The following is a 13,604-nucleotide window of genomic DNA, read 5'->3' as shown; positions in this document are numbered from 1 at the left end:
TTACAATAAAAATATTTAAGCTTTAGACAGGTTAAAAGTTTGAATGTGGAAGTGGTCCATTAAATGAAATATTGCCAATCTAAAGTTATTCAGGTGCGCCAAGTCTCTGTGAAAAATCAAAGTATATATTTGCATTAGCTGGAGCATGGCTCAATCTACTCTGTTGTCCCACTGAAGTGGAACAAGTGTGCACTGGATGCTTATGGGAGACATGCAAGTTTGTTTTTCAGAAATCTGAACCCGCTCAAATTTGGAATATTTGGATATTTTCAAGACCAGGCTTGGGTTTTCCTGCCAGGGTTAGATTCCAAAACAATGCTTTGAGGACAATGGGTGCAAGCCCTACAGTGGCAGCAGTCAGTTTCTATTCAGTTTTTTTATTTGTTTTATACGTCCTCTACTGCTGTGGCTGTGTTAGACTAAAGGGCTGTGGAATGCAACCACTAATGTGCCACTACTGGAGTAGTGAAGGACCATGAAGGACTGTGTCAGACTGTCAGTGAACGGCTGTGGGGTGCAAGCACTTCTGTGGCACTACTGATGTGACCATGTTCAGTGTTAGCACCATAAAAAAAATCTATCAAAAATAACAATAATTGGGTTTCAATGTGCCACCATTACTATAAGTGCAGTTATCATAAACATAAAGAAATATGGCAATGGATCATTCAATAGGATACAGAAGCAGGACCCCAGTACTAGTGCTGTGGGTGCTAACGGTCATGATAGTACTTCAACATCTACTAAAAGTGGTTTAGGGGAATGGGCATCTCAAGTCAAATATGTCACAGTGTTAAATAAAACATCAGCTTTAAAAGTTCAAAAATGGTAACTTGCCTACATGCCATACTTCAAATTAAAGTGGCCAGAAAAGGCTTAGGCCGTGATCTTTGTTTACAAGTGGTGGTCTTGCTACTGCTTTTCTTTTTGAATCTATAAGAGTTGTCACCTTTAAAAAATTCAGTGCCCAAAAAAAGAACACATTGGATGAAGTAAAAACTGTGGGCGAAATGTAATAGGGTGTGATTTTTGGACGAGTTCCAAACTCGCCAGAAATCGCACCTTTAAAAATCGCGTTTTTTGCCGCGAATTCGCATATGTAACGACATGCGAATTAGCGGCAAAAAATGCGATTTGCCGGGATTTCGGGCGATTTTCAGTCATGAAAATGTGCGCATTTTCAGTCATGAAAATGTGCGCATTTTCATATATGCGATTTTGGGTCAAAAATAAAAAAAAAAACAGCGTGGGGTCCCCCCTCCAGAGCATAACCAGCCCTGGGCTGAAAGAGCCGGTCCTGGTTTCATAAAATCACAGGAACAAATATGTTGGGGTTCCGTGCATTTTATAAAACCAGCACCAGGCTCAATGGCCGGTCCTGGTTCCCAAAATACGGGGGACAAAATGACTAGGGGTCCCCCGTATTTCAATAACCAGCACCGGGCCCAACCAGCCAGCAGGGTAATGCCACAGCCGGGGGGAGACTTTTTATACAAGTCCCCCCGGCCAAAGCATTCAGCCCTCTGACCGGTCAGCATGGGCAGGGGTCCTGGGGGAGTGGGGACCCCCCCAAAGAAGGGGTCCCCCCCCTCCAGAACTTACCAGCCCATGCTGAAGCCCGGGGCTGTCCTCGATGCCCCTGGGCTGTGGGCATCGAGCCGATAGTTGTGGTAAAAATAGCTGAAATCCTATTGTATATTGCTGTGGAACTATGAGTCCCAGCAAGCCTGCACCACATGCAGGGACTTGGAGAACCACAAGTCCCAGCATGTGGGGCAATAAAGGGCCCGCTGGGACTTGTAGTCCCACAGTAGTACAAATAGTTAAAAAAGTACACAAACACACTGACAGTAAAACTTTATTACATTCGGAGCACATACATCCATACTCACCTATGTTGCCAGGAAGGATCGGTCCCCTTGTCCAGTAGAATCCACTGGGGTGCCTGTGGAGAGAATTCATACTCACCGGACGTCTTCAGTGCTTCTCCGGGTGCCCAGCAGCATTCTTCCCACGGTCCGGTGTTCTGTTTACATCTGGGGCTCCGCCCCCAGACCGGGACTTAGCCCCGCCTACCAGCCAATGATGGTCCAGCATGGGGGTTTTCCCGGACCATCATTGGCTGGGAGGCGGGGCTAAGTCCCGGTCTGGGGGCGGCTCCCCCGCACTGACAGGCAGCGGGGAGAACCGGCTTTCTCCGTTGCCTCAACAGCTTCTGTAGCGCTGTCCCAGTGCTACAGAGGCTGAGAGCGCGATTGGCTGAGCTATGCGTCTCCATGGAGACGCATAGCTCAGCCAATCAGGACTGAGCTATGCGTCTCCATGGAGACGTATCGGCCAATCGCACTCTCAGCCTCTGTAGCGCTGGAACAGCGCTACAGAAGCTGTTAGAGGCAACGGAGAAAGCCAGTTCTCCCCGCTGCCTGTCAGTGCGGGGGGAGCCGGCTGTGAAGCACCCAGACCAGCGCTGGATCCAGGAATGGTAAGTAACGCTGGTGTAAAAGTGAGGTGTGTGTGTAATAAACTTTTACTTCTCTGTGTGTGTGTTTTTTATAAACATTCTTTTTACAGGTGGACTACAAGTCCCAGCGGGCCCATTAATGCCCCGCATGCTGGGACTTGTGGTTCTCCAAGTCCCAGCATGCGGGGGAGGTCTGCTGGCACTTGTAGTTCTCCGGTATAAAGCAATGTAACGTATGATCGATTTAACCCTATCAGCCCCGGGCTTCAGCCCTGGACGGGTGAAGCCTGGGGGGGGGACCCCTTTATTGGGGGGGTCCCCACTCCTCCAGGTACCCCGTCCAAGGCTGACCAGCCACGGTGCTCATGTTTTGGCCGGGGGAACTTGTATGAAAAGTGTCCCCCGGCTGTGGCATGGCACCGCGGGCTGTTGGAGCCCGGTGCTGGTTTCAAAATATGGGGGACCCCCGGATTTTTGGTCCCCCGTATTTTTGGAACCATGACAGGTCCCGGGGCTGGTTATGCTTAGGAGGGGGGACCCTACGCCGTTTTTTTTTTATAAAAACACTTTTACACATTTTTATTAACAGGACCATGCACAGATCTCAATGATCTGTGCATGGTTCTGTCAAATTCGCCTGTCAGAACCTGGTCTATTTTTTTTGCGATTTTTGGTAACATTTACCAAAAATCGCACCCTATTACATTTGCGAGTTGTATACTTTATAATGGGAAAACATCTGGATGCGATTTGAAATGTGACTAAAAATCGCACTTCTAAAAGTGCGATTTCGCAGTAAAAAGTGCGATTTTTTACCGCGATTTTCAACCTATTTAATGTGCGATTTTCGGAAAATGTGCGATTTCGGCCGTTTTTGACCCAAAATCGCACATGTCCAAAAATCACACCCTATTACATTTCGCCCTGTGTGTTCACAAATCTCTGAGAAAACTGTAGGGGTAACCACATTAGCTATGTGTGAGTCTGAATATTTCTGACACATCTTGTGTGTGGAATGTTTTACAAATCCTGACATTTGTCAAGCAAAATGTACCATTTGTGAATACAAAGTAGAGATAGAGACATTAACAATCTAGGAATCTCCATGTTAGTTTATTTAGAAAGAGTTAATGCAAAGTTTTTGGGAAAATCTGAAATATCTGGTTATAAAATTCGGTACTTGTTTCCTATCTGGGCGCCCAGGTTTTCTACGTACGGCACCGTAATGAAATCGGATCGCATCGCATCGTACACACACACGATATTGAACGATGCGATGCGATGCGATCCGATTCGATTTCCCATAGGAAACAATGTGAAATGGCTCAATTTAGCCAAATTCTCATAGGAACAATAGTAAATGGGCTAAAAACACCCCTGAACATTGAAATGTCCCCCCAAAAGTAGTTGACGCCACCCCGCCATCAACGTGAACCCGAAGCGTGGCGAGCGCAGCGAGCCCGCGAGGGGCGGCGGTACGCGTCCTCTGACCTTTTCATGCCCTACTATCCACGTCGGCGTGGAGTGAGAATAGAATAGTGTGGCGAGCGCAGCGAGCCACCGAGCCCGAAGCGTGGCGAGCGCAGCGAGCCCCGCGAGGGGACGCGGATACCTTCACAGTTATACGCGTCCCCTCGCGGGCTTCCCAGGTGTCCATGGCGACGCGGACACCTGGGAAGCCCGCGAAGGGACGCGTTTACCTGTGAAGGTATCCGCGTCCCCTCGCGGGGCTCGCTGCGCTCGCCACGCTTCGGGCTCGGTGGCTCACTCCACGCCGACGTGGATAGTAGGGCATGAAAAGGTCGGAGGACGCGTACCGCCGCCCCTCGCGGGCTCGCTGCGCTCGCCACGCTTCGGGTTCACGTTGATGGCGGGGTGGCGTCAACTACTTTTGGGGGGACATTTCAATGTTCAGGGGTGTTTTTGGCCCATTTACTATTGTTCCTATGAGAATTTGGCTAAATTGAGCCATTTAACATTGTTTCCTATGGGAAATCGAATCGGATCGCATCGCATCGCATCGTTCAATATCGTGTATGTGTACGATGCGATGCGATCCGATTTCTCTACGGAGAATAGCATGGTGCGCAATTAACTTAGTGGGCGCCCAGATAGGAAACAAGTACCTAAAATTCAAATCAGCCCCGCATCAGCTAGTACCCAGATTTCAGCTAGTTCCTAGCATATGCAATCTCTAACACAACACCTTTATAATTATTTTCTGAAATGATCGATGGTAGATTTGCACACAGTTTAGAAAGACTGATTCCTTCCTTATCTTGGATTTCCTAAGAGAATACTTGTGCACTAAGACTACTGCTAGGGTAGACTCATCACTCCACAAGGGAACCAAGAAGACTAGTAGTTTCAAACAACAATTGAAATTGAAAAAACCTTTTCAATTTCATCCAGTCGCACAGTGGACTACTGAAGCATTGATGGCTATGCTAGTATTAGATATGTGTCCAATATCTGTCATCAATATGTCCCTTCTACCAAATTCTATATTTAGTTCATTTTATCAAAACAGTGATTCCTTGCCTTAACATGGAGGTTAATAAAAGTGCTTCTTGCCCTAGAAAAGGACATTGTACACATACTGTAGGTGGATCCTAAACACAGATGAGAGGACAAGTGGTTATGATACAACTAAAGATTTCATGATTGTGACAACCCACTGGATAGGTGTATCACCTCCAGCATCAGCAGTATGCAAAACAAAATGGCAGCTTATTCACAGGCAACTTCACTTTGAGGTATCCCAACATCAACCTCTTAGAACAACTCAGTGATGTCATACCAAAATTACTTACCCCGCTACTACTTTCTTCAGGATTTGTTTTAATGACAGGGGTGGGCACAAGGTGCTGTCTGTGGGTGTTATTCTGGTTGATTAGATGGGATACAAATTCACACCCTTGTGAATAAACCAGAACCCTCCCTGCGAATGGTGGTATGCCCACCCCCTCTCGCAGTGTGGTTTCGAATGCAGGGCATGCGAATGGATGTTTAACATAAACATCCCTTCGTAGCCTGTGGCCGAACACCGACATAATTTGCTGTTCGCCAACCATCGAATGATGTGGAACGTGCATGTATATCTAAACAACTCTCAGGTAACTCATAGTTGCGTGCACCCTCGGGAGGAAGTGGGCGGGCAGCTGACATACAGTGATGTCAGCTGTCCACCCCAGACATCGATGTCATGGCTTAATTACCATGGGAATGCCCAGCATTTACAAGGGTTAGCCCATGAAACGCTGGGCGCTCCCATGGACGTGACTATCTGCCGCCTCCCCAAGCCCCCCTTGATGCAACCTTGGGTCTGTTCGCCATGGCTGCATGCACCTGGCATATGCACATAGGCGTGCGCACGGGGGGTGCCAGGGGTGCACAGGCACCTTCTAATGACCGGCATCCCCCGTGCGATTGCAGTGCCTCCTAGTGACAGATAGCCGCACCCTACGCACCTCGCTCCTGTCCACGCTGCCCTGACTTGCTGAGTGACAGCTGAACCGCCCCACGTCACATAGCAAGGCAGCCAAGCGTGGTGGCTTGGAGGAGCCAATACCACGGGGTCTGTGGGGAGCGCCGACAATAACTAAAGTGCTGCTCTTCACACCCCCTGATGCCGTTCGTTGTGTGCGGTGTGAGGTATGCTGCACTGCCTGGCGCGGTGCTGTACTGTTGCACTGTGCTGCTGGCACCAGCGGCTGCCCAACTCTGTGAGGACAAAAAGTCAAATGCGGTAGCTGGGGGTGGGAGAGAGGCAGGCGCCGGTGGGGATATACTACAGCGCTGTCTCACTCCTCTGCCCTGCACCCATCCTGTCACAGCTAATGGCTTTATTAGTGCACTGGCCAGCGCTGATCGGAAGTCAGCCCCGGCCTCATCACATACAGGCTGGAGAGAGACCTTGGCCTCCTATACTTACAGCGATTCCTCTCCTGACTGACACTAGGGCTGGCCACATCATCTCTTCTCTCAGTGAACCAGCCAGTGTGCACAGCGTGCCAGTGTGACTGGCAAGCACATGATCAGCCTGCCAGATCCCCTCAGCAGCAGACAGTCTAGCTCAGGAGGCTGTGTAAGTGTGCAGTGCTGCTGCAGGCATGCCAGAAAAAAAAAAACCACCAACAGCAAACACAGGTCAGTGCTCCTATCACATTGTCTATCATTGTTCCATTCCAGGGTCTCCCACCAATGCCACCATTACTGTCCTCTCCATGCCCACCAATGCCACCATTACTGTCCTCTCCATGCCAGCCCAGTGTCTTCCCCCCTTCCCTCCCCAACCACCTCAAGGCACCTACCCAGACCAGTCACAATGCCTTCCCCCCCCATCCTTTCATTCAGCTCATTGTCACCTTTCTTAGGCCAGGTGTCCCCTCTCCCACCCCATCTCACTGTCCCTCCTTTCCTACTAGCCCAGTGTCACCCACAACCTCACCGACCCCCTTTCTCATTGTCTCTATTTCCATCCAGTTCAGTGTCTCCCCTTTCCCCTCCACTGACTTTGCTGCCCAATAGGCAGTGATGGACACGCCCAGTAGACGGTGATGGACACGCCCCTCAAATAGTGCACCCCCTAAGAAAATGGGCTGCGCACGCCTATGCATATGCATATGCAAAGAAATGTGGCTGCGCAGGTGCATACGCCAAATATTGGTACTGTGCAAACGAATGCTGGCTGCAAATGGACCAGAATAAGGTCCTGTGGCCTGAAAAAATTGTTGAACAATTCAGTAAGCACCTGTTAAGGCTGCAAGGGGTGTTCCATTTTCCCTGCCACCCAGTGGCGGATTCAGGGGGGGTGCACCTGGGCACGTGCCCCCCCCCCCCTGTCATTTCATTTTGTAGCTGAGGACCAGGGCTTTCCAACGAGCCCAGCCCCGTGTCTCTAGCCCCCCCGGGAACCAAAGATATCGTCTGGCAAAGCTGTAACGTTTTTTCCCCATAGGATAATATGGGACCCGGCAATTCCGACCCCCACCTAGTTCCGACGGCTGCCAGTTCCCTCCCTGGCATCAGAAGCTTGTGGTTGATTTCATTCAATTCCAAATCGCTGGGCCTTCAATATGATACCAGGCTGGTCCCTATCGGTCAATCGGATCCAGAGATATTGCATGTAAACCGATTTTTTATTTTTGAAATGTAATTTCATGGCTGTTCATGTTCTTTGATGGCAGATTACTCTGGAACCAAACGTTTCAGTTTCACTGGACCAAAATCATTCAAAGCCCACTCAAATCAATATGATACTTGTCTCATGTAAGTCAGTTGGTTCCGAAGATATAGCCGGTTAATGAGATAACTGGTTAAAGAGGGGGGGGGGGGGGGGTTTCTCTCCCCCTCACACCAGAAAATGCAGGGACTAGGCTAGTGTAAAGGGGGCCAACCTGGGAATGCATTTTCTGGTGTGAAAGGGGTATTATTTCAAATAGCTGGGACCTGCAGTGCTCTGATCATAGGCGAATCTAGGGGGTGGTCCGGGGGTGCACAGGACCACCCATTAACCCATTTTGTAGCTGAGGGATGGGGCTTTCCAACGAGCCCAGCCCCGTATCTCTAGCCCCCTAGGAACCAGAGATACGGCCAGGCAAAGCTGGAACGTTTTCCCTATAGGATAACATGGGACCCGCTAATTCCGACCCCCACCCAGTTCAATGGCTGCCAGTTCCCCCTTCGGCATCCCTGAAGCTCGAGATTGATCTCAGTCGAACCCAAATTACTGGGCCTTCAATCTGATACCAGGCTGGATCCATATGGGTTAATTGGTTCCAGAGATATTGAGGTCAAACCGTTTTTTTTTTTATTTCTTAAATGTAATTTCATGACTGTTTATGTTCTTTGAGGGCAGATTTCTCTGGAACCAAACAGCCCAGTTTCACGGGACCAAAATCATTTGAAGCCAACACAAAAGTTCTTCAATATGATACTGGTCTCATGTAAATGGGTCAGTTGGTTCCGAAGATATAGCTGGTTGGTTAAAGAGGGGTAGGGAGAGGGAGTGGTTGTCTCTCCCCCTCACACCAGAAAATGCATGATCCTGGGACCATATTCCCGGGTAAATCCCTGCCTCTTCTGTTGTGAAAGGGGTATTATTTCAAACAGCCGTGACCTGCAGTGCTCTGAATACAGCCGGGCAGCCCCCTGCTATCTGCCCAGCTGTCAATGACTGTAACCCCTGCAGCTTCCGCTCCAATTCTTCTCCCCGCTTTCACCTCAGCCCGCACCCCCCCTTTAATCATGTGGTGCCGGCGCCTGGCGTGCTCCCCCGACATCAAGCACAACAACAGCGCGCACAATATTTCAAATGTCCACTAGGCTAGAGGGGGCACCAGGAGGGGAGTGGGAGCATGCTCTGCGCTGCGCTCTGCTCCTCTCCCCATAGAAGCAGCTGCACCGCACTCCATCTCTCCCTGCAGCAGCAGCGAAGGCTCATATAAAAATTTACAGTAAGTGGCACTTTTGGGGGCATTGCTTAAGGGATGCTACAAGTGGTGGTATGTGGGGGCATTACACATAATGTGTGGCTTAATGTGTAAGGGGCATTACGGTGTGCAGCATCATGTGTAAGCGGCATTATGTGTGCAGCGTCATGTGTAAGGGACATTATGTGTGCAGCATCATGTGTAATGGGTACTATGGTGCGCGGCATCATGTGTAATGGGTACTATGGTGTGCGGCATCATGTGTAATGGCTACTGTGGTGTGTGGCATCATGTGTAATGGGTACTATGGTGTGCGGCATCATGTGTAATGGGTACTATGGTGCCATCAAGCAAGAACCCCCTAGCAATGAGCACGTAGGTAAGCCGCACTTATGTAATATGTAATCGGCATTACGGTTTGTTATATAGTATGTAATGGGCATCATGATGTGTGGCACAATGTGTAATGATCATTATGGTGTGTGGCCTTATGTGTAATTGGCATTTAGGGGTGTGGCTTTATATGTAATGGGTATTACGGAGTTTGCTAAAATGTGTAATGGGCATTACTGTGTATGGTCTAACGTGTAATACCACACCCCTTTTTGTGATGCCATGCCTCCTTCCCATGAGACCATGCCCCATTTTTGCCACGCGGCTACGCCGCGCAAAGATCCCCCTGCTGTTATGTCTGGATCTGGGACCACCCATTACCATAGTTCTAGATTTGCCTATGCTCTGAATACAGCCAGGCTCTGCCACTGTCAGTGGCTATAACTTCTGCCTGGCGGCGGCTGTCCCCCATTTACCGCGAGCATGTATTCTCTCTTGGCAATGAGCATGTAATCCCACATGGCAACGAGCATGGAACCTCTGGCAATGAGCATGGAACCCTTGGCAATGAGCATGTAGATAAGCAGCACTTATGTAGCATAATTTTTAATAGGAATTATGGTGTTTGGCATAATACATACATAATACATAATGGACATAATGGCATGTAACTTAACGTGTAAGGGACATTATGGTGTAAATGTTAATGCGCGCCTTTGATGGACAATGTCCCTGTTTATGAAGCGTATTGCGAATTTTGGCTTAATCTGTTTGGCATTATGTGAATTCTGGCTCAATGCGTGCGGCATTATTTGAATTTTGGCTCAATCCGTGTGGCATTATGTGAATTTTGGCTCAATCCGTGTGTCATTTTTTGAATTTGGATCAATCTGTGTGGCATTATGTGAATTTTGGCTCAATCCGTGTGGCATTATGTGAATTTTGACAAAAACCATGTGGCATTATGTGAATTTTGGCTCATTCCATTTGGCATCATGTGTAGGGGCAAGTATAGTGGGGTCTAGTATTTTGTTGCATAATATGTAGAAGTTGTATATAGTGTTGTACACTACACTCAAGGACATGCCCCTTGTTGAGTGGCCACACCCCCTTTTCCGGAGCGCGCACAACTGCATCCTTCACTTTTGTCGCCATGGTGGGCCTGCGTACTTTAAATGCCAGGGCCTATTTTTAATCCCATTCCCACCCTTTCTCTGCCGCTCTCTTAGCATGTACACTGGCACCACTAACATCGCCCCTCCCCCACCTAAACCCTCTTTTATCATGGTGCCCCCCCTGTCATTTTATCCTGGATTCGCCCCTGCTGCCACCAACTGAAGCACTAGGTGGTAACCAGATATAATTCCAGCCTTTATATACTTCAGCAAATGGTAGAAAAGCAACAAGCCATCCAAACCTACACAACACACAATGACATAGGGAGAGGAGGGGGGAATGCACCTTAGCCAGAACAATAGAGAATACTGTACTTTCCATTTTATGCAAGTTTTTAATTTTATTGTTCATGTTAAAATGAATTTAAAACTTCAAAATAATAAATATTAGAAGGTGAAAAAGAATGAAATAGTGGTATCAAAATAATTGTGTCAGGATATTAGTGCACTGTGGTATTTTCACAATTTTCAATAAAGAATTTTTCATTCACTCAGTGTCTTATTCTCTGTACATTTCCCTATTTGTTCAATTTCAACCACTATCAATGGTATTTCATTGGTCGGTTTGTTTGTGCTCAACGGCAAACACAGGATTTCTAGAGGGGGGTTTCCAAATGCAATCCCAATATGTAGAACATTACAGCAAGGACGTGAGTCACCGGGGGACCGGTAGAAGAATCTAGTGTGTTTGGCTTTTTTATACAGTAATACTATTTATCACTAAGTTTTCTATAGCATAGGCTGTATCAATCATTTAAATAATATAAATAATTGGTCAGGAAAAGGTTGGACATACCATAATAAACAAATACACAAACAGAACAGAACCAGTACTTCATTTTCTAAGGTCACATTCTCCCCCCTCATGGTAAGGCTTCTGTCTCTTTTTCCTGGTAGCTACTTTCTGGTCCAGTGCACTGATTGAGGACTCAATCATCACACACAGCAAACTTGGTAGAGGCTGCTACCACTGGGCATGTACAGCAGTTCTTCTCTGTCCCATACACTGTATTACTGTATGTTGCTGCAGCTCAAGTAATCTTAACATAAACCATTGCTATTTTTATTGAAATTTTTGCAACTTGCCAATTGTCGGGGGTTTCGAGGCAACGTAACTCCCCCTGCGTTTGCCTATGGTGCTCATGCACTACACTTTTCTCATAATTGTATCACCTGTCTGTTAATTTGTAGCCATTCAGTGGAGACATGAATCAATACAAGTTGGTTACAGTGTACTTCACAAAAGGTAAGGTATCAGTCTGATTGTAATGCCATTATGTGGCTACAGTTCAGCATTGTTATCACTAAGACATAGTGTTACAGCTGCATTTGGCAGCAAAACATGTCAGTCTTTACTAACATCCATCGTTAAACACTACACCCTTGCTTGGACGAAACCTGGACACTTATCTGGACAGTTTACAGACTTATGTATATTTGGACAGTCCTTCAGAACCACAGACTGCCTTTCCAACTGGACCAACCATGCCTATAGAAAGGACATTCCTGCTTACCAACAGACCCCCAACAGAATCTCTGCATTATCCCTCCATCGGTTAAGGTTGCTGGTAATTACTCTGTGCATTCAATATTAGCTGTCCATGAGGAGTAAGCTACTTCATATATCTCTCCTCCAAGTCCAGTCCAGTGATTAAACTAGTAATCAAGCAAATGTGTTTTGATATAATGTGTATTTTCAGTGGATGAATTACTACTTTGTCATTTAAATACTGCATTTTAGAATATTAAAGTACTATTTTACAGAAAATCTCACTTTCTCTTAATATAACTCAAGCGCAGATATTTTCTTGATTTTATCTGTTCATTGTTATGGGTCTGACTACCCTATACCTCCTTAGAAATACTAATTCTAACAAGTGCCCAAAGATTTTTTTAAACATTTCCAATGTTTCATTTTACCCAAGCTGCCAGCAATGTTAGAGTTAAGCCCACTGCACATAAATGATAGCTTGGTTTCTCAAGAGCTAGTTATTACTGCTGCTGAGTTGGAAGTCAAAATCAATAGAATGTCACTGCAATTTCAGGTTTGGACTTCCTACAAGGCAACCTAGACACCCACCTAGGGCCCTGTGGGTACCATGGAGCTCTTGGATAGGACCCAAAAAGAAATCCCGCCTGTTACCAGAGTAGTATTGAGCCACTACTGTGAGATGTTGTGACAGCACGAAGACTCACCCATAACCCCCAGAGTTCCTTTGTCTATAATCTGTATGGTAGGTACTTGTAATGTAAGTGTACCATTAGCAAATCCTGTCCACTTTGGATGTGGTATAGTGACTCGACAGTTGGAATTCTGACTGTCAGTATACTGTCATAGGAATCCCTACTGACGGTAGTCCGACAAGGGGACAACCGCATCGAGGCTCCTTGAGGGCTTGCTGTGCTAGCCATGCTTCAGGCTCAGTGGTTTGCTCAGTGGTTTGCTGTGCTCTCCACAGGTTCTATTCTCCCTCTATGGGGTTGTGGATCCCCACAAGAGAGAATAGCCACTGTAAGTTGGGATCCCGACTGCCAGGCATTTAACAAACAGGATTCCGATGTCAGACTATTGGAATCCCAACTGTCGGGAGGTCATTCTGTTCACTTTTCATACTTTAAAACATAAATCCTATAGTGTACTTAAATAAGGAGGGTCTGGATGCTTATATTGACATCTATCAATTACAGGGTTATTTAATTGCATAGTCAGTTTCTAATTTGTGAAATTACAGTACCCTGGCACCTTAGTAATGTCATTGCAAATTGGCCCGATGCTTGCATTGCAAATTGCCCTTGTTGTGAAACTACAAGTCCCATCATGCCTTGCCACAGTTTTGCAATGAAGGGAATGCTAAAACTATGACAAGGCATGCTGGTATGTGTAGTTTCACAACAGCTGGAGGGCCATAGTTTGGACATGCTTGCCCTACATGGTCTCCTTGTATGATAAAAATTCACTATGTGGTGATGGCTTAAAATGAAAGATGGCAAATTGTAAATCAAATATCTCATTCCGCTAAAGTTAGATCGATTGTTACATTCTAGTAACAACCTAAATATTAAAATATTAAACTTAAATAATACTGGATCAATTAGTGTTAATGCATAGTATGCTGTAGATTCATTAGACTACTTTCCACTCATGATGAAATAACATTAAAATAGAAATTTACAACAAAGTATTCTTAATCTTAGCCCCAT

This window comes from Crinia signifera, chromosome 3 (assembly GCF_055691185.1).
Source record: "Crinia signifera chromosome 3, ASM5569118v1, whole genome shotgun sequence".
In the NCBI taxonomy this organism is placed as follows: Eukaryota; Metazoa; Chordata; class Amphibia; order Anura; family Myobatrachidae; genus Crinia; species Crinia signifera.
This window is presented reverse-complemented; position numbering follows the sequence as displayed.